This window comes from Mandrillus leucophaeus, unplaced genomic scaffold, assembly GCF_000951045.1.
Source record: "Mandrillus leucophaeus isolate KB7577 unplaced genomic scaffold, Mleu.le_1.0 Scaffold611, whole genome shotgun sequence".
Classification (NCBI taxonomy): Eukaryota; Metazoa; Chordata; class Mammalia; order Primates; family Cercopithecidae; genus Mandrillus; species Mandrillus leucophaeus.
In genome coordinates, this window is record NW_012106598.1 from 1,897,399 (window position 1) to 1,918,602 (window position 21,204).

Consider the following 21,204-nt stretch of genomic DNA (forward strand, 5'->3'; position numbering starts at 1 on the left):
CATTGCATTTATTTGTAACAGCCAAAAATTGGAAACATTTAAAATGTCTTTCAGTTGGGCGAATGGTTAGACTGTGGAACACCTATATCGTGGAATACAACTCAGCAGTAAAAAGGAACAAGTTATTGATATGCACAACACCTCAATGGATCTCAAGGGAAATATGCTAAGTGGGAAAAAAGCCAATATCAAATACATATTGTATGATTCCACTTATATAACATTTTCAAAATGACCAAATGATAGACATAGAGAACAGATTAGTGATTTACAGAGGTTGGGAGTGAGAAGAGGGGGAAAGGCATGACTAGAAGGTAGCAGTATAATGAATCTTTATGGTAGAACAGTTCTGTATCTTGATTGTGGTGGTGGTCACACATGTCTACACTAGATAAAATTGCACAGAACTATGTACACGTACACACACACACACACACACACACAACTGCATCTAAAATTGGTGAAATCTGAATAGGATCTGTCAACTGTACCAATGTCAACTTCCTAATTCTGATCCTGTACTAGAGTTGGTAAGATTTTGGCATTGGCGGAATCTGGGCGAACTATACGTGAAACCTCCACATGACAGGTTGAGCAACCCTAATCTGAAAACCTGAAATCTGAATGCTCAAAACCTGAAATTTATTAAAACAAATGTTCAGTGCAATGTATTTACAAGAGCAAAACAATTTAAGCAATATAAATACTCATCAGTAAGGGATGAGTTAGGCCAATTATTTACATGCAACATTAGGATAACATGGAGTGAAATGAGGGCATACCCATGCTAAACTGTTACAAGTGGTTGCCCTGGGAGTAAAGAAATACATATTAACTTTTTCTTTGGATATTTCAACATCGTTACACTGCTTTTGTAATTTAAAAAGTTTAAAAAATATTGTGCCCAGAAAAAGAGAGAAACAGTCATTTCTCATTATCCATAGGAGATTGGTTCCAGGACACCCTAAAATCCACAAATGCTTAAGTCCCTTATACATAATGGTGGAGTACTTGCATATAACCTACACACATCCTCCTGAATACTTAAAAGCATCTTTTGGGCCAGGCACGGTGGCTCATGTCTGTAAGCCCAGCACTTTGGGAGGCCGAGGTGGGTGAATTACCTGAGGTCAGCAGTTTGAGACCAGCCTGGCCAACATGGTGAAACCCCATCTCTACTAAAAATACAAAAATTAGCCAGGTATGGTGGTGTGCACCTGTAATCCCAGCTACTTAGGAGGCTGAGGCAGGAGAATTGCTTGAACTGGGAGGCGGAGGTTGCTGTGAGCTGAGATCTCACCATTGCACTACAGCCTGGGCAACATAGCGAGACTCTGCCTCCAAAAAAAGAAAAAAAAATCATCTTTTGGTTACTTATAATACCCAATACAATGCAAATGCCATGTTATAGTTGTTACAGTGTATCGTTTAGGAAATAATGACCAAAAAAAGGTCTGTCCGTGTTCAGTACAGAGACAACCATCCATTTCCCCCGAATCAACATCTGAAAGTTTTTGAATGCTGAAATGACGCTCAAAGAAAATACTCATTGAATCATTTTGGAGTTCGGATTTTTTGTTTAGAGATGCTCAACTGGTAAGTATAATGCAAATATTCCAAAATCTGAAAAAATCCGAAATCCAAAACACTTCTGGTCCTAAGCATTTTGGATAATTAATACTCAACCTGTATTTTTGCAACTTTCTGTGAATCTATAATGGCATCAAAATAAAAACTTATTTTATGCAATATAAGTTATTTCCAGTAAAACAACATTCAGCATATATGTTTGCCTTCATTTACTTCTGAAATCCCACTAAATGGAGTAAAGAAATGAAAAGATTATAAACGTAAAAGCATACACACACACACCCCCACCCCCGTATGAGACCATAGAAATTGAGATGACTGTAAAAATATGAAACTGGAAAATAGATGTACATGAGATAACTATTGATAGTAGACTTCTGCGAAACCACAGTAGTAGAGATGACCCCAGAGCAAGGAGCAATCAGCAGGGGTGACTCCATTCTGGACAAGGCCACTAAGAAGACCTGTTATGTAGACCTGGACAAAGTACTACAAAGCCAAGCAGCTATGGAGAACATATGGCTCGAGGCATTTGCTGGCCTTTCTGTCTCTGAAGCAGGTGCTTAGCAATGTGACAAGATGCCAGACAGTTGGAGACCTGAGTGAGTATTCACATGTTGGGGGGAAGCAGAGGGATGGCTGAATGTGGGTCTAGAGGTGGATCTGAAGTCTGAACTATTGGGGGCCAGGTGCAGTGGCTCACGCCTGTAATCTCAGCATTTTGGGAGGCCAAGGTGAGTAAATCACTTGAGGTCAGGAGTTCGAGACCAACCTGGCCAATATGGTGAAAACCTCTCTCTACTAAAAATACAAAAATTAGCTGGGCATGGCGGTGCGTGCTTGTAATCCCAGCTACTTAGGAGGCTGAGGCAGGAGAATCGCTTGAACCTGGGAGGCAGAGGATGCAGTGAGCCGAGATCGCACCACTGCCCTCCTGCCTGGGCGACAGAGAGAGACTCTGTCTCAAAAATAAAAATTTTTAAAATAAATAAATAAATAAATAAAGTCCAAGCTATTGGGAAAAATCAAATAGCACAGGAGCTGAGGAGGAGTGGTCCCAGTGCCTCCTGTGTCTGAGCCTTGCTCTGTGGACTAGGAGGGAGTAGACGAACCTGATTTATAGGGCCAAGGTTGGGCTGGACACCCCCAGTCTGAATCAGTGGTTTTCAAACTTTGTAAAGCAGTGGAACATTTTCTCCAAAGTAAATCTTAAATAAAAGTGTAAACCACCAAAACAAAGTGAGGTTGCTCTGGTAGCAACTGCATCCTTGATTTCCAGGCCTCCTGAGGGTCCCACACCCGGATGTTGAAGCAAAAAGGAATTCAAAAATGTAGTAATTTTCTCTATCAAGAAGTCAGGTTAGAATCCGAACTTTCAAGTATGCAAATTAACTAGAATGTCTCCAGTCTGTGTTAGATAGAACCTGAAAAGGGAAATTTTGAACTAGCACACCAGTCACCATTTCCAGTCTGCTCTCTTGCAGCCCCATGGCCCCTGTAATTTAGCTGTTTAAGCCTTTTCCTCTGGCCAAACAGCTAAACTTGAGCCAGGTGGACTTAAACACATGAACCAATTCAGTTTACTGTCTAAAAATGAAAGAGAAAAATCTGCCAGGATCTTCTCCTCATCCCCACAAAGTTCCCAAGAACAGAATTCAGCCCTCCTCCCCTCCCACTACAAACACAGGGGAGAGGCCAGCCCAATATAACTTAAAACAGAGCGACCCTGCAGCCCTCTCAGACAAATTACATCAAAACAAGTCAAAGCAAATGCAACTGTCCTTACCAGTTTTGTAAAGGAATTGCCTGGGAACCATTCCTTTTCAGACCTAATTAAAAAGTCAGTTTTGAATTACAGAACAAGATGGTATGAGAGCCAGTGTTCAACAGGCAGAACAAACAAACACGCAAAGATAAAATGCATGGGCTTTTACAGAGAGTTGCTGCCAGCGACAGCAGAAATGGCTCTCTTTCAGCCAAGTCTGGGGTGCCCTGGAAAACTTCATACCTCTCCAGGGAGACAGTTCCCAGAAACCTCCCTCCCCTGCAAAGCACTCCTATAATAAATAAATAAACTACATTTCCCAAAGTTCTCTTTGCTCAGGCCTGGGGCTATATTTTAAACCACTCTGTAATTGTCCCCCACCAGAAAAGCAGAAACGTTTAAATGTGACAACCTTTTGACATACAGAGTTGACTCAGCTCATTTCAAATTTCATCTTATCTCCAGTGTCCTTGGGCATGTTTTAAAAGATAAAAATACCAACTGGGACCAAGATCAGCAAGGTATAATAGAACAAGAGTCCAGTGCTTTTTACCCTCAACAAATGCATTATATTTCATTTAGATCAGTGGTCTCAAATATTAGCATGCGTCAGAATCACCTGAATTCAGGGCTTGTTAAAATACAGATTGCTGAACCGCACCTCCACAATCTCAGATTCAGCAGATTTGGAGGGGGTCCAAAGAATATGCATTTCTAACAAGTTCCACTGGTTCTGGATTTTACTTTAAGAACTGCTGATGGAGATTATCTACATGGTCAATTCCAAATCTGTTGGAAAAGAAGGCACACGGTTACTGATTTCTGCAAGCTTTGAACTAGAAGTACCTCTAAGGAGAAGACCCCAGCCATCTCTAGCAGTGTGGGGAATAGTAAAAGGCAAAGCAACTAGTTCCGGAAGATCCAGAAACTGGCACTGCCTTGTCCAGCATTTTCATTTTCCCACTGAGGAAATGTAGGCTTAGAGGGAATCAATTTGTGCAGTCTCCCAGTGAGTCCATGGTTGTGCTGGGACAAAGTACCCAGTTGTCCTGGCTCCCAGTCCAGTGCTCTGGCCCTTGCTGGAGTAAAATGGGACACCTGGGCTTGACAAGGAACAAAGAAGCCAACATGATTCTGATTCATCCCAATTTCTCCACAGCCTTCTACCTTTTCATTTCCTCTGCATTGGTAAAAGTATAATTCCCAACCCAGGAATTCCTACTCTCGCTTTCGTTCATGTCTTTGTACCTAAGACAGGCAGTCAAAATGGGGCAGCCAATAGCCACAGCAGACTTTAATCACAATATCTGGAGGATACATTAATGAATGTAGACCCATTTATTTACTTTTCTATGTACCTTGTCTATGTGACAGCAAGCAACAATAGAATCTCAGGAAACACCAACCAGACCCAGGCATCAATCTGCTACTCTGTTATTAGAAGGAAATTAGCCTTTAAGAAAAATTGTCTGGGCTTACCAATCACTCCCACCAGCCACCAGGGGTCACATAAATAAAAGTTTTTACTGGGCCTTTCTAATTCACAAACCTACCCTCTTCCACCACAGGCCTTGGTAGAACACATAATTCAGCAACAAGAATCCCTTGAAGAAGAAAAGAAAACACCTATAAAACTATATCTTTTTCTAATTCCAGAGATGTGAAACTCTTCAGGAGTTTAGGCCAGGGTTCACAACAATCCATTATCTGAAAGCACAGATGTACAGATAAACTATTATTTTGGTAAAGATACATCTTCTAAAACACCAGTCAGCTTGGCATTGTGTTTGTCCTTGAATTGAAGAACGATATCATTTTATCGTCTTAGCCTTGAGCATGGTTATCAATGCCAGTAACTAAGAGGCCTAACTTGAAAGATGGTCATGCTGTCCGACTTACAAATGCCTTCTACTCAGTTAACATGGACTGCTGAAAGCAAATGGTTTATACACTGTTGCACAAGTGAAAAATCTGGCCTCCTAACAGTTGTTAAATGTGCCAGCTAAGAGCCTCTGAAGGTCAGTCTGCCAGGGCTGGGGCAGTGACCACAGCCACGTGCTGTGCCTTTTGCAGCTCAGCACCGCATGGTGCAGCTGTTGTATTGGCCAAAGAAAGTGCTGGCAGCCCCCAGAGAAACAGAGACTTAATTCACTTGCAGGAACTTTCCTGAAAGAGTCTTTTAAGAAGCATTTAAGGCAGACCAGGTGCACTTTTTTTCTTTCTAAATCTCATTGCTTTGTCAAGTATTCTCATTTATGACTCCAACACTCTTTATGTGCAACATTAACCATCCATTGTTATATTATAAATTATAATGAGAATTTTTATAAAACATATTTAATGATAATTCATGATTTCTAGGTAGATTCCTTTAGATGTATAACACTTAAATATCTATGGTATAGCACTGTCGATATGTACATAGCAGGGATTGCAATTTAGGTTGGCTGGGGTTTTGTTAAAAGTTTTGTAAGTTGTGCAGATTTTATCTTTAAATAAAACTGTGTGTGTGTGTGAGAGAGAAAGAGAGAGAGAGAGAAAGAAAGAGAGAGAGAGAGAGAGATACATAGTGCTCAGATATAAACAGTAGTAAAAGAAAGCTGATTCAATTCAGTATGTCACACTGTTAAGACTTCCAGCTGTCAAGTGCTTCCACTGTAAACAGGAGGCGGGAAGGATGGGATCTAGAGGGAAAAGAGATTGCATAAAAGTGAAACTTCACGACGTGAGGGCCGGGGGTTGGACTCAAGTCACCATCTATTTAGGTGAAAACTGCCAATACCCTGAATAATTCTAGGATATACTCTGTGGTCCTTCACTAGACTCTGAAAGTACTCAGGCCACAAACACTCCCAGTCCTAGCATGACAAAAGACCTCCCTGTGCCAGTAAGTAAAAATGAGTGCCAGAGCGATACTCAAAGGTAAATATTTGGGGTAGGCAGCTGTTTGCATAATGTGATTTTAAGTGTGACAAGCACGCACTCCACCCAAAAAAAAAAAAAATCTATGCTATAGACCCAGGTCACGGATGCCTGCAATTCTACCATTAGGGAGTATTTCCATCCCAGTCAGAGACTTAGGAATCATCCTTGACTCCTCTCTCTCCTTCTCTGACCCCATTCAATCAATCATGAATTCCTCCTTCCTAATTCTTGACTCTGTCCCTTTATCTTCATTCCCTCTGACAGTACATAGCTCAGGTCACCGCCAACTCCTGCCAGGATGACTGTGGTTACCTCCTGACCTGTCTCTGTGCCTCCAATTTGTTCTCCACACTGCAACTGCAACAAATGTAATCTTTCTAAGATTCTGATCTGATTATGACAATCCCCAGATTAAAACCATTAGCTGAGTTCTCAAGGCCCTCAGAATGAAGTCCAGATTCCTTAATGGGGTTTACAAGCCCTTATGCTCTGGCCATTGCTGACCACTGCGGGCTCTCCTATGCCACTGCCTCCCCGTCAGTGCACTCACCTTTTCTTAGTCCCTTATTTTTGCTTCCAGGCCTTTGCACACATTGTCCCCTTTGCTTGGAACACTCTCCCCGCTTTCCTACCTTTGTTCTCAAAGACTGCATGACCCTAAATTTATCCCTATTTTAGCACTTTCTTACCATGTAAGCTTTATCTACCTGACTCTCTCTGATTCTTTCCGAATTAGGACTATGTATTTCACAAATGCCAGAACTGTTACTTACTCACTGCTTTATTTCCAGGACCTAGCAAATGCTTGTCTCATAGTAGTCAGTCAATAAATATTTGTTGACTAAATGAACAAGTGAATTCCAGTAAATGTCTTATCTTTTATTAACAATGTTGGTAATTCACACTTCAGTATGATTTTTCATACTACAGCTCTCTAAGAATATATTTGAGAGGGTTAATGAAATAAAGGCAGAATTGGCTCTAGAAAACCGGGGGACAATATAAAGGCAATGGTTAGCCAAGAGAGAAAGGCACTGGGAGGGAAGGTAAGAACAGGCACTATTGGGATTGCTTAGATAGGGGTCCTTTATGGATAAAAAGAAAATAGCAGCTGGGCGCAGTGGCTCATGCCTGTAATCTCAGCACTTTGGGAGGCCAAGGCGGGTGGATCACTTGAGATCAGAAGTTTGAGACCAGCCTGGCCAACATGGTAAAACCCCATCTCTACTAAAAATACAAAAAATTAACCGGGCATGGTGGTGCATACCTGTAGTCTCAGCTACTCAGGAGGCTGAGGCAGGAGAATTGCCTGCACTGAGGAGGTGGAGGTTGCAGTCAGGCGAGATTGTGCCGCTACACTTCAGCCTGGGTGACAGAGCAAGAGTTGTGAAGAAAGAAAAGAAAAGAAAAAAGAAAAGAAAAGAAGAAAAGAAAAGGAAGGAAATGAAAAGGAAGGAAAAAGAAAAAGAAAAGCAATCAAAGCTTGAGTTCTGTCCCTGATTTCATCCCCAAGGTCACCACCAAGAAAAGTTGGTTCCTCTGCATGGGTTGAACAGTGAAGTACCCGCACTTGGCCTGTGGCTCCACCCACGGCTGGCTCAATTCCTGCCACTCAGGCCTGGCCATAGTCCCAGGCCTATGCCATGGAGAAGCTGCAAGAACAAGGCAGAGTGTACTGGACAGCCTGTGTCGCCCTGGCCAATTTGACCAAACTTATCTAGTCACAGATGGTTATGAGTAATTTTTTGCTTATCACAGCCTTTCAGAAAAGTATTAAAGTTTCAGCAGCCCATGCTTCAGGTATTTTCCTCCCCAAGTGTACTCTTTTATCTATAATCAGTACAATGGAAAAATAAGATGTAAAATGTGTTCGCTGGTTTGTTTGTTTGTTTTACTACTGACCTCAGTCAATCACCCAGTGATGTTTCTGGGCAATACAAAAATATCTTCTTCCTTCTGTCCCATGATAAGGGGTATTTTCTAAGCCTCAGACGTGAGCCCTGATTTTTTTCCGTCTCTCTTCTTTCCTTGGGGAACGAATTCTACATACTGATGATGCCTAAATTTAATATATCCACCTCGACCTCATAAACAGACTCCACCCCCACATATTTCATTGTCTATAGAACATTTTCCTTTGGATAGCTCACCAATCACTTCAACCCAACAATCCCAAACTACCTTGTTATCTTACCTTCCTCCAGAAAAATATCTGAGCCACAGCTGCAACATCCTAACTTTTTCCAGTACACCATTATTCTCCTAGTCACATGGCAGAAAACTCACTCCTCCCACTAGAACACAAACTGTCACCTCATCAGTGAGGGCCACCTTGACTACTACATTTAACATTTCATCTCTATGGCCCCAGCATTCTTGATTCCCCCTTAAAGTGCTCTGTTTGTTCCATAGCATTTATTGTTTTCTTGTATGCTACATAATTTACCTATCTACTTATTATTTCTCATTCTGTCCCCAAATCCTGCTAGAATGTAAGCACCACTGAAGACAGGGATTTCTGTTCACGGATATTATCCCTGTGCTTTTAACAGTGCCCAACATACAGTAGGTACTCCATAAATATGTGTTCAATTAATTCATTCACTCTACAGTTATATACTTAATATAACAAATAATGTAACTTTAAATACCTTACTCCTGTGATTGGAATTTACACTCTGTGAAGTAGAGGTCTTTGACTGCTCTGTCCACTGTTGTGTCCCCAAAATCTAGAATGGCACCAGGTAGCATAGATGTTCAATAAAAATTTGTTGAATAAATGAACGAATGGATAGGAACTCATTGAGTACCTTTTAGTACCAAGTACTAAGCTAGGTGCTTGGGGATTCTGGATATTTTAAATAACTATGATGCAATGGGATAAAGATATATAACAGAAATCGGAACAAAATGGCATGGGAACTCAAGAGCAATGGCACTGAAGATCATTCTTCACACCTGAGTCTGAAAGAAGACATAGATGTCTATCCGCTCCCTGTGCCAGGTAAAGGGCCACAAAGGGATTAAAGTGTATGGTATGGAGCAATGTTTCTCAAATGTTATTCGCATATGAGTCACCTGGGGACTCTTATTAAAACAGACTCTGGTTTGGTGGGCCTACGGTAAGCCCTAAGATCTTACATCTCTAACAAGGCCGAAGGTGATGTTCAGGCTGCTGGTCCTCAAACCGCACACTGACTGACAAATTTACTCAACTCAGCACCCATGCCCCTTATTTCTTTCTACTAGACTCAAATTTTGTCTGTGTATCTAACACGCCCTCCTCCAGCATGGAGAGGAAGTGGTTCTAGTCCCAGCCCCAGGGGTAGACTGGATTTGAGCTCGGCCAATCAGGACAAGGCATTCTTTTGACTGATTACTGCATGAGAATGGGAATGGGAAGTAAGGATGTATGATCTGTTTAGGGGAAAGGTTTTCCTTTCTATGCTGCTGTCCTTAAACAAAGAAGCATATGGCTTGATGGATACAGGCAGCCATCCTCCAACATGAGAAGCATCAGCCTCAAGAGGAAGCCAATGCCAAGGGTGCTGAGTGGAGAGGGGGAGAGAACTTGGGTCCTTGATGATGCCAGTTAGCTGCTGATTGTGTTGATCCTGGAACCTACTCTACCTCTGATCTTTCAGGTGTGTGAAACGATAAGTATCCTTGTTGTTCAAGCCAATTTGAGGTCAAGACTTCCACTGGCAGCAGAAATTATCCTAATGATTACATCTGATTTTTGTTTATTTGTTTAGGGAACAAACATTTATTGAATACTACTATGTCTCAGGCACCAGAAAAATAAGACAGGCATAATTCTCTACCCTCATAAAATTTATAGCCTAGATGATTATTAATTTGATAGAGTTCAAATTTCTGAGATGAGCATGATTTCATTTTAAATTATTTATATCCTTGGATAGGGACTACTTCTCCCTCCCTAGCCATGCCCCGAAATAGTTCTTTATGAATCATCTCTGCCCTGATACAACTGCTTCATCCTAAAACAGAACTTTGTCTCCTTACACTTGAATATTGCAACAGTACCCTAACACCCCTCTCAGATCCCATCTACAAACTAGTACCCTGTTAATCTTCCTAAAGCATCAAATTCATGAGAGAAAAATCTCCAGAGACCCTCCGTTGCTTAAACTAGTGATTTTCAAGCTTGCTTTATGAAAGCAAAAAACTGTTTCTTCAAAAGCAAAAAATGTTCTTATACAAAATCACAATGTATTAAATAGACAAACTAGTGCTGTGCTATAGAAGTGAGAGGCACCCAGAATCTCGTCCCCTCCCTAACCCCACTCCTACTTCATATCCCAACACACCCCCTTCGTGAGGAGTGGTAGTGTCCAACTGGTGCCTTCATTTCACATAGTTTCACAAACAGTAGCCTTGTCATAGGGTAAAATTAAAAATTTCTACTTGTCATTCTATTACCTGCCTCTATTATCTGCCTACATTCTTGAATTGACCAAGTCTAGCCTCCCCACTACCCTTCAAACATACACACTCAAGTCTTTGCCTAGGCTATTACTTGCATCAAAAATGTGTGGACGAGGTGCAGGGGCTCATGTCTGTAATCCCAGCACTTTGGGAGGCAGAGGCTGGTGGATAACTTGAGGTCAGGAGTTTGAGACCAGCCTGGGCAAAATGGTGAAACCCCATCTCTACAAAAAATACAAAAATTAGCCGGGTGTAGTGGCTCATGCCTGTAATCCTAGCTACTCGTGAGGCTGAGGTGGGAGGATAGCTTGAACCCAGTAGGTGGAGGCTGCAGTGACCTCTGATAGTGTCACTGCTCTTCAGTGTGGGCGACAGAAACCCTGTCTCAAAAAAAAAAAAAAGAAAGAAAGAAAAGAAAAGAAAAAACGGATCCACCTCCACTAGAAACCTGAAAACAACACAGAACACACACTTCCAGCATCCACATGGCAGGCATGACCAATCAATCCCAATCCATCAGTCTGACTTTCCTCTGAGTTTGGTAGCTCCACAGTTTGTTTCCATGCATCACATTGGTCAACCACTATCAATCCTATTATTTGATACTCAAAAGAAATGTGTTTTTATCCTCTGCAGTAAATACAGCCCTTATTCCATCATTTTATACATTCACATTGGCACTTAATTATAAAGTAGTTTGATGTGTGTGATTCCTCAGTTTGATTATAAATGACTGGAAGCTAAGGCCTATATTTTCTCTTCTTTCCCCTGGATTCTTGGCTCAGCTGTTGCCACTTAGCAGGTATTAAATAAATGCATACGTAATGAATAAATGTTAAGACAACTATTAATTTGTATCTTTCAAAGCATGCTGATAGGATCACCATACCATATCAAAACACGAGACAGCCCTACAGCTTGAAGTACCACTTTAGGAATCAAGAAATCAGAGCTCTTCTCCCCCAGGAGCACTACTAACTAGCCATGTGGTCCTTTCGTCTTCTAGGCCTCAGTTTTCCTCATTCATTAGAAGGGACTTGATTATATTGTTTCTGAGGGTCAATATTAGGGATGTTCTTCAGGTTTGCTAGGCGAAGAAGCACTCAGATTACCAGGTTGCTGTGGGTGTGGAGTTCATCCTCCATGTCCCTAGCTGTAATCTGGGTTCCTGGACTTCCCAGCCAGGCCCTATGCCAGACCTTATGGAGAACTGGCACAACAGTTCCTGCCACGAAGCGTGACTACCCTTCTTTGTGTGAAAGCCTCGTCAGTTTATCCCCATCGAACAGACTCTGTCAGTCGGGCAGAGTTTCACAACAAACTCTGTTGAGGCTTTTAACCTCCTGCATACCCGGCTTCCACATGATTGTCTTTGGCTTGGACACCAATCCCTGGTCTAATCAGCTGGGGCCAAAACAACAGGATCAGTTTCACTCAGGGAATAGTCAAGCCACTTTATGTAGGAAATAACTGATTTGGGTCATCATTCTCAGAGAAGGGGGCTGCAGGTGTGGCATAACCTACACTCCCATAAACTCTTTTCTCTCCATTTCTAAAACATTTTATGTGAATTAACCAAATACTGACAATCATCATAAAGAGCATTAAGAAATGTGCAACATGAATGAAAGATTACATTATTCACTTAGCAGTAACTTAATCTTTCTGCACAGTAGAAACGCATACAGAAAGAAGACCTAGAGAAGAGGCTAACTACACAAATGGCAGAAAACCAACTCCCCTAAAGAATTTTTGGGATCCAGAGATCTTAAACATAATGTAGTGTTCCTCCAGTATTTAAAATGAAAGAAATATTTTTAAGAGGACACAGGGAATAAAAGTGTTTTATAACCTTCTGACATGTAGCTAATTCAAACACAGCCTGCCTGGTACGTGCTCGGCCATAGCCAGTAACAAAATCTCCAGCCTGTGGACCAGTTCCCAGTCCCCTCTCCTGGGATCCAGGCACAAGTGTGCTTTCCAGAATGGGTTGGAGTGTGCTAGCCCACATATCTCACTTAAGCAGAGAAATCAGGGGCTGACCCTTGAGTCCAAGGCCTTTGACAAGAGATACACTTTTATAAATAAAAAGAAACAAAATATGGCACTATGTTTTCAACTATCATTTCAAAAGCAGATTTAAGAATGTCAGGATCATAACTGTTACACCCGGAAAATAGCACAGAAGATGCCACAGGATCACCCAGACAGCACTTCATGGGGAAAGGAGCCTAGACTTTGCTTTCATACAGCCCTAGGATTGAATTCCTATTATGCCTTCCCCAGTTTGCAAATTTTTTGCAAAGTGCTTAATATTAATAGTAGTTACAGTTCATCAAGCACAGTAGGCCCTTCTTATCCATGGGTTCCATATATCTGGATTCAACCAACCTCAGATCAAAAATATCTGGGAAAAAAATTGTATCTATACTGAATATATACAGACTTTTTTTCTTGTTGTGATTCCCGAAATAATACATTATATTAATAACAATGATTTATATAGCATCATACTGCATTGGATATTACAAGTAATCTGGAGATGATTTAAAGTATGGGAAGATATGCATAGGTTAAATGCAAATATGACAGCACTTTGTATCAGGGACTTGAGCGTCCTTGGATTTTAGTATCCATGGGGAGTCCTGGGACCAATTTCCCATGGATGCTGGGGGATAATTGTACTTTATTCTGTGCCAAGGCATGATATGCATAATCACATTTACTCTTTACAAGAACCCTGGGAGGTAGAAATTATTGAGTCTCTGAGATAGTAACCTTCTCATAGCCAGTTAACGTGTAGAAGGGAAGCCAAGATTCAGAGCCAGGTCTGAAGCTCTCCACTGCCTTTCCTATTCATCCTCTCTGAGACTTCATTTCCTCATTTATAGAATAGCTATAATAATACCTCCCTTAGAAAACTGTAGGGAGATTTCCATTTTGTTTTATTGTAAACATGCCTGGAACATAGTGATTGCTTAATAACTTTTGGCTAGTAATATAAATTTACACATGAAATACTGAAGTCACAAAGGGTCCCGCTGGCCACAAACCGGTTTCCTTGATTTCTAGTATGTTATTTATTTATTTATGAGACAGGGTCTCCCTCTGTCACCCTGGAATACAGTGGTGCGTTCTTGGCTCACTGCACCCTCTACCTCCCACGTTCAAGTGATTCTCCTGCCTCAGCCTCCCGAGTACCTAAGATTACAGGCACCCGCCACCACACCCGGCTAAGTTTTGTTTTTTTAGTAGAGACAGGGTTTCACCATGTTGGCCAGTCAGGCTGGTCTCAAACTCCTGACCTCAAGTGATCTGTCTGCCTCGGCTTCCCAAAGTGCTGGGATTACATGCATGAGCCACCATGCCCGGCCTCCAGCCTGCTTTTTAAAAACATTTTTTAAAGAAGTCTAATTTAACATTATCACAAGTACAAAATGTAGAATAATATAAAATCACCCCAAATTCAATCACACATATATAGTTTCCCCTCCCAAGCTTTAGTGAGGTATAAGTGACAAAAATTATACATATTTACAGTATAGAATGTGATATTTTGATGTATGTATACATTACACATAGTTTTTTGTATATTTTCTCCTGCTGTTTTCTCACGTGTTTTTTAAAAGATTGTTATAGTTTTATATTCTTTTTTTCTTTTTTTTTCTGAGACAGGGTCGTGCTCTGTCACCTAGGCTGGAGTGCAGTGGTGCAATCTTGGCTCACTGCAACCTCCCTCCACCGGGTTCAAGTGATTCTCCTGCCTCAGCCTCCCAAGTAGCTGGGATTACAGGTGCACGCCATGACATCAAGCTAATTTTTGTATTTTCAGTAGGGACAGGATTTCAGCATGTTGGCCAGGCTAGTCTCGAACTCCTGGCCTCAAGTGATCTGCCTGTCTCGGCCTCCTAAAGTGCTGGGATTATAGGCAGGAGCCACCGCGCCCAGCCTGTAGTTTTATATTATATTTTTTCACTTATCATTGTCATAAATATGAATATCATAAATAATATGAATACTATGCTACATCCTATTTATACTTAGCATCTTTAATCACAAAATAAGTGAAACATTCTGGAATTATTTTTTCTCCTTTGGATGAGTTTGGACCCTGTGTGAGAGAAATCTAGAATAGAATCCTCAGCTCTACCACTTATCGCCATGTGACTTTAGGAAAGTTCTTAACTCTCTAAGCCTCTGTTTACTTATTTGTAAAATGGGGATAATGATTCCTAAATCAGAGGATTATTGTGAAGATTAAGTGAGGTAACACTTGTAAAGCCTCTATGCTTTTACTATTCACAATAAGCTTTTATTAACTATAGTTATTCTTAACTAGAGGCTTCTCCTTCCCCATCCAAACAGCATTACTTCACATTTTCTGTTAATCAATGGCTTTAGAGAAATATGCTTAGAGATTACATTGGTTTAAGAGAGGGAGAAGTGAAAGGGGAGAGAAAAAGAGAGAAGCAAGCCTGGGAGCTGGAAGGCTCTGCTAGGCTCTCTGACTGCACATCATGCCTGCCTTAGCCCTTTTCTTGCAACTCTTGCAACTGCAGGAGCAGCAGGGGTTCCCAGGCTGAAATTCCATTCCCAGGTAGCTCAGAGGGCAGATCTGGTCACTGCTGGGATGTGTGGGCTGTGCCCACCTGCTCCCTCAGGCAGCCTCATTACACGCTGGCTCCCTCGGGATGACCGAAGCCTCTGTGGCCTGGGATAGAGGCAGCTGGGGAAGTCAGGGCAGCTTTCTGTGTTCTGTGAGAGCTTCTCAGTTGTCTGAAATCCTCAGCCTTCAAAGTAGAGCTGATCCCTACACAGAAATGTGAAACTGCTGTGAGTCAAATAAATCATTAATAGGCAAGCTGGGAAAGAATGGGCAGTAAAGAAGACAAAGGGTCAATCCTAACCCTTCTCAGAAGGACGGACTTCACACGTGCCCTTTACTTCCTTACTTGCAGGCAATGGCCTGCAACACACAAGAGGCTTTTTGCTGCCCCAGGAAGGCTCCAGAAGCATTCCACACAACTGAGCACTCCCTGGTTCTGGAAACACTCTATTCTCTTGGCTGCCATGATGCCATCCTCTCCCGCGCTTTCTTCTGCTTTTCTGGATGTTCCATGACTCCCTCCTTTGTCTGCCATTTCTCCTCTACTTGACTTCTAAATGTCAGAGCTCCTTAGGGGATGGCTCTAAGCTCTGTCCTCTTTATGAACTTTCCCTCTCCCTAGATGACCTCATCCATTTCCATGATTTGAAATACCTAATCCTAAATTTTTATCTTCAGCTCAGATTTTTCTGAGCTCTAGACCTATTTGTCCAATACCATGGATACACACATCTCCACTTAAATGTCTCTAAGATCTTTTGTAACTTAACATGTCCCAAACTCTTGATCTTAACACCCCAATACACATTCCCCCAAATTGTTCCTTCATTCAGTGCTACTCTCTTAGTAAATCTCAAGGATTCCCATCTGCTCAGTAGCTCAAGCATACCTGAGACCTAGAAGTCATCTTTGATTCATCCTCTTCCCTCACCACCCCCATTCAGTTGATCAAAAATCTCTCTCAATTCCTCCTCTACAATATTTCTTGCATCTTCCCACTGTTACCGTCCTGGCCCAAGCCTTCTCTTCTGATAGCCAGCTAGCTAATCACCCTGAGCCCTCCATATGGAAACAGGGATCATTTAAAACACAGTAAACAGGGTCAAGTCACTATCCTACACAAAAACACTTCAATGGGTTCCCGTTGCACTTAATGATAGCCAATATGTCAGGCACTTTGCAGAGATTATCATGTATTACACATGTGCATTACCTTAGTCTTCACAACCCTGTGATTATCATCCTGTTTTACAGATAAGGAAACTGATGATTGGAGAAATTAAGTAATTTGCCCAAACTGACAACTAGAACAGTGTAGAGTTAAGATTTGAACTCAGTCAGTCTGACTGCAAAACCCAAGCCTCTCAATCACTACTATCCTGCCTTTCACTTAAGATGAAATCCAAATTCCCTAACATAACCTAAAAGACTCTGGCCTCCACCCCCTCTTTAGCACCATCTCCTTCTGCATCTCCATCGTTCAGTGTGTTCTAGCCATGTGGGTCTTCTTTCAGTGACTCTAATACCTTAAGGGGCCATGAAAATTATGTTTACTACGCTTTCATTATAGCACAGGGAAATGGCTAGGATATGACATTGAATGCACTGAATGAAAACACATAATTGCTTACATTATATATGTCTGAATGTGAGCAACTTTGATTATTATACAGTCCCAAGTTATCCTGATTAAAATATTAAAACAATTGAGTTTTTATGGGCAGGTGATGGAAAACTTGAATAAACTTTTAGCAATGGGGGTGATATTTTTTTTCTAATGACTCCCAGAAGAAAATGCTATTTTTAGTAGTCAACTCCCAGAAGAAAATGCTATTTTTTAGGAGTATGTTTAACTGAAAAAGCTTATATTTCCACTTAAATTTAGGCAGTTCCGCTTATTCTTCTCCTTCTTCTCCTTCTCTTTCTCCTTCAAGTAGGGCCTTGCTTTGTCACTCAGGCTGGAGTATAGTGGCACAATCGCAGCCCAACTGCTGGGTCCAAGTGATCCTCTAGCCTCAGCCTTCCAAACACTGCATTACAGATGTAAGGCACTGTGCCTGGCCTTAGGCAATTATTTTTGACAGAAGGTATAAAAACTAGTGTCACATTATAAAGTCCTCATCAAATATCTCATGCTTAAGCAAAGACCCCAAATCATAGTTTGTAGATTTATTGCAGCTTTCATTCAAAATATCTTTTTAATCATCTGTCACACAGGAAAACCTTGATATCTTCCTATCGGCCTAAAGAAATAAGAAACACAATAGGACCGTGGTTATACTTTTAAATATTAGGGAGTTTAGAGCCCCAGATATTCTATATGCAGACCACCATGCTCATGTTTATGTCTTTTTTTTTCTTACGTGTTAGAAATGTTTATTTGTCAAAAAATTATTTAAAAATGGGAGGAGTGGAGTAAAACAAGGCTAAATTTCAGCTAATACTGTAACACCATCACAGGTCAGATATAAAAAAACAAACATCAACAAAACCCCCAATGGTTCTAGCAATTTCAGAAGATTAACTTCAACGTTAGAGTCCAGAACTAACAGAGAAGAATAAAAGGCTGCTTGCCACTACACGGTCATTTTAAAGAGAAAGGAGATGCTGCAGGTAGGCAGGGAGAAGTATTCAACTCCTAGGAAAAGCAAGATAAGAGGGGTTCCAATGCACGGGAAAAAGGGGATGCCAGCATAATCTTTACCCAGGACTGTTCAGAGGCTGAGAATATAAGGAACAGAGTAAAAAGGCTGCAGAGACTAGTATCAGGAGGAAAGAAAAGTCAACTTAGAAGAATTAAATTAAGAAAGAAAACATAGTTGGTCACAAACTTCTTTTGTTTACTGAAACGTGAAGCAATGGAAATATCCTGGCAAAGTGGACCGCACGGAGCAAGTTCTCATATATGCCCGCAGCGGAGGTTCAGTCCACAATTATTCTACCTCCAGTTTTTAAAAGGCTGAGCATCAGGCTCGGTACATATACTGCTCCTGTTCATAACGGGCCATGCCATGTAGAGAATTCCGTGTAGCTGCTGAAGCCTGAGATAACTCACTCTCTGGCCCATAACCATAGCCCTCTCCAACTGTGGGGAGCATGGTTGCAGCGCGACGCGGTAAGGCTCCTGTCCGTTCCATAATAGGAGGAATTGGTGGCCGGAGCAGCAGCCATAGCAGCTGAAGTGGCAGCAGTGCGGGAGCTTGGCAATAGGTGTCTGTCGTAGGGATTAGCAGAAATAGAGTTGAGGTGGCTGGTCACAGTTGTACTTTGGACTTGAGGCAGATGGGACATGGTCTGCTCTGCCTAGTTATATGCAGAAGCTGCTGCTGCCGCTGTTGCTACTGCCTCATAAAAGCAGACCCAGCATTGCTAATAGTATCGCTTATAGATACTCCATATGCATTGTTGTAATACCTGGATTCCCCATAGCCCACGGTATAAGGCGTGTGAACTGCTCCATACTGTTCATTATACTGCTCAGTAAAGTCTGCCACACAACCTGTGTGATCTACTGGGCACTCTTTGGACCAATGACCTTCTTTCTTACTCTGATAGCAGCCACACTGGTCTCCCATCCCAGGGGCAGTTTGAAGCCGGCTTGTTGACAACTGCACATGCATTATCTTGCCTTGAAACTCTGTGTTGTCAAGGCCCCTGACGGTCTCCACTGCATCCTCTGACCACTCCTCATACATTCCATGTGTATGAAAGCATAATCTTTCACGATATCACATTCGATGACTGGACCATACATCTCAAACTTGACTCGAAGCTCTTTGTTGGTACAAGTGGGACTGATGTTACCCACATGTAACTTGGTTGAAGCTTTGCTCTTACTCTTGCTGGCTTCAATGTTGATGTTCACCCCATGAAGCTTGTAGTAGTGCAGATTGTGTATGGCATCCTCAGCCGCTGTCTTGTCTTCTGTGTGTACAAAGCCGTAGTTCTTAATGATGTCATATTCCAGTACCTTCCCATACTGCTTGAAAAGAGAGTGGATCTCCTGCTCTGTGGCCTCCTGGGGCATGTTTCTGATGAACAGCTTCACCATCCTGACAAGCGCCTCTGGATGGCAGCGGCAGAGGTAACTCCTGCATCAGAGAGAACCCTAAAAAATCGTTTGTCTTGATAAGAGAAAAACTTCAGCCAAAATTAAATTTAAAAGAGTTTAACTGAGCAACGAACGATTCACAAATCCGGAGCCAGAGTAGGCTCAGAGACTCCAGGGCAGCCACATGGTGGAAGGAGATTTATGGACAGGAAAAGGAAAGTGACATGCAGAAAACGGAAGTGAGGTACAGAAACAGCCAGATTGGTTACAGCTCAGCGTTTGCCTTATTTGAACACAGTTTGAACAGTTGGCTATATATGATTGGTCAAAACTCAGAGATTGGCACATGTGTAGGCTACAGTGTGTTTACAACTCCACTTGTTATAGTTCATGATGCATGGAGAAAACTTTAGGCCAAAATCAAAATATGTAAGGAGGCAGCTTTAGACTAAACTTGATTTAACAGCCTTAATAAGATCCCTGTTCAAAGGCTCACATTTCTGTAGAAGCTACAGTTTTTCAGTTCCAAGGATAGGTAAAAACAGGGCAGCACCATGATCTATAAAATCTAGAGTTATGGCTCAGAGTTAGGGCCTTTTCTTGGTGACATTGTGATGGTTGAGCTGGTCTACAATAAATCTGTGAGGGCAGAACTTGGAAGCGTTGGCTGCCTTCACGGCATGGAAGGCCTCAGCTCTGCGTACCACAGCGTGGTTGTGCTCCTGCCCCATGGTCAGGTAGGACGTGCCTGTGCAGTAGTAGTTCTCACGGTCTGCGGGGCGGCCGCTGGTGCTTCCAGATCCACTGCCTTCCAGGAATGCCACCACAAGAGAGGAGGGCAGTCAGGAACTTGGAGCCTAGGGCTGCACTCATCAGACAGCCAAGTCGTTTTGACCACTGAAGCACAGATGAAATGTTTAACTATCTTCTTACAATATTTAACTTAGTAATTTAGTTTAAAATGCATATACAAAATTATATGTATTAAAAAACTTTTTTTTAAAATTGCCTTTTCCCACTCACATATTTTATGAAAACATTTTATTCAAACTTTTTAAAGGCATGTTTCATGTCAGTGTCTTCCATCACCTCTAAAGAGATGTTCTCTACCAATTTTCCTGACCACCTCACCTTCACTTCTACTCAAACGATTTGCAACATAGTATTTTCTTCTTAAAAACAAAAAATTTATTACAGACTGGGTATGGTGGCTCATGCCTGTAATCCCAGCATTTTGGGAGGCTAAGGAGGGAGGATCCCTTGGGGCCAGGAGTTCAAGACCAGCCTAAGCAACATAGGGATAACCCCATCTTTACCAAAGAAAAAAAAAAATTAGCCAGGCATGGTGGTATGCACCTATGGTACCAGCTACTCCAGAGGCTGAGGTGAGATAATTGCTTGAGCCCAGGATTTGGAGGCTACAGTGAGCCATGATCATGCCACTGCACTCCAGCCTGGACAACAGAGCAAGATCCTGTCTCAAAAGCAAACAAAGAAACAAAATTTATTACAGAAAATTTCAAACACAAATAGAAGTATATAGAAATATCAACAAAGGTTGGGTGGGGTGGCTTATGGCTGTAATCCCAGCACGTTGGGAGGCTGAGGCTGGCGGGTCACAAGGTCAGGAGATCAAGACCATCCTGGCTAACATGGTGAAACCCCGTCTTTACCACAAATACAAAAAAAAAATTAGCCAGGCGTGGTGGCACCACCTGTAGTCACAGCTACTTGGGAGGCTGAGGCAGGAGAATCCCTTGAACCTGGGAGGCGGAAGTTACAGTGAGCTGAGATTGTGCCACTGCACTCCAGCCTGGG

At 41.9% G+C, this 21,204-nt stretch overlaps 1 protein-coding gene and 1 pseudogene across 1 annotated transcript in view; both read right to left on the reverse strand.

Annotated features, from left to right (window-relative positions):
• STK3 (serine/threonine kinase 3) overlaps positions 1 to 21,204 on the reverse strand; it is a 485,544-nt gene that overhangs the window by 428,948 nt on the left and 35,392 nt on the right. The window contains exon 2 of the mRNA XM_012000011.1: positions 4,017 to 4,144. The gene's annotated coding sequence lies outside the window, so the exon portion shown is untranslated. The remainder of the gene's footprint in view (positions 1 to 4,016; positions 4,145 to 21,204) is intronic.
• Positions 18,287 to 19,386, reverse strand: LOC105553851 (annotated as a pseudogene).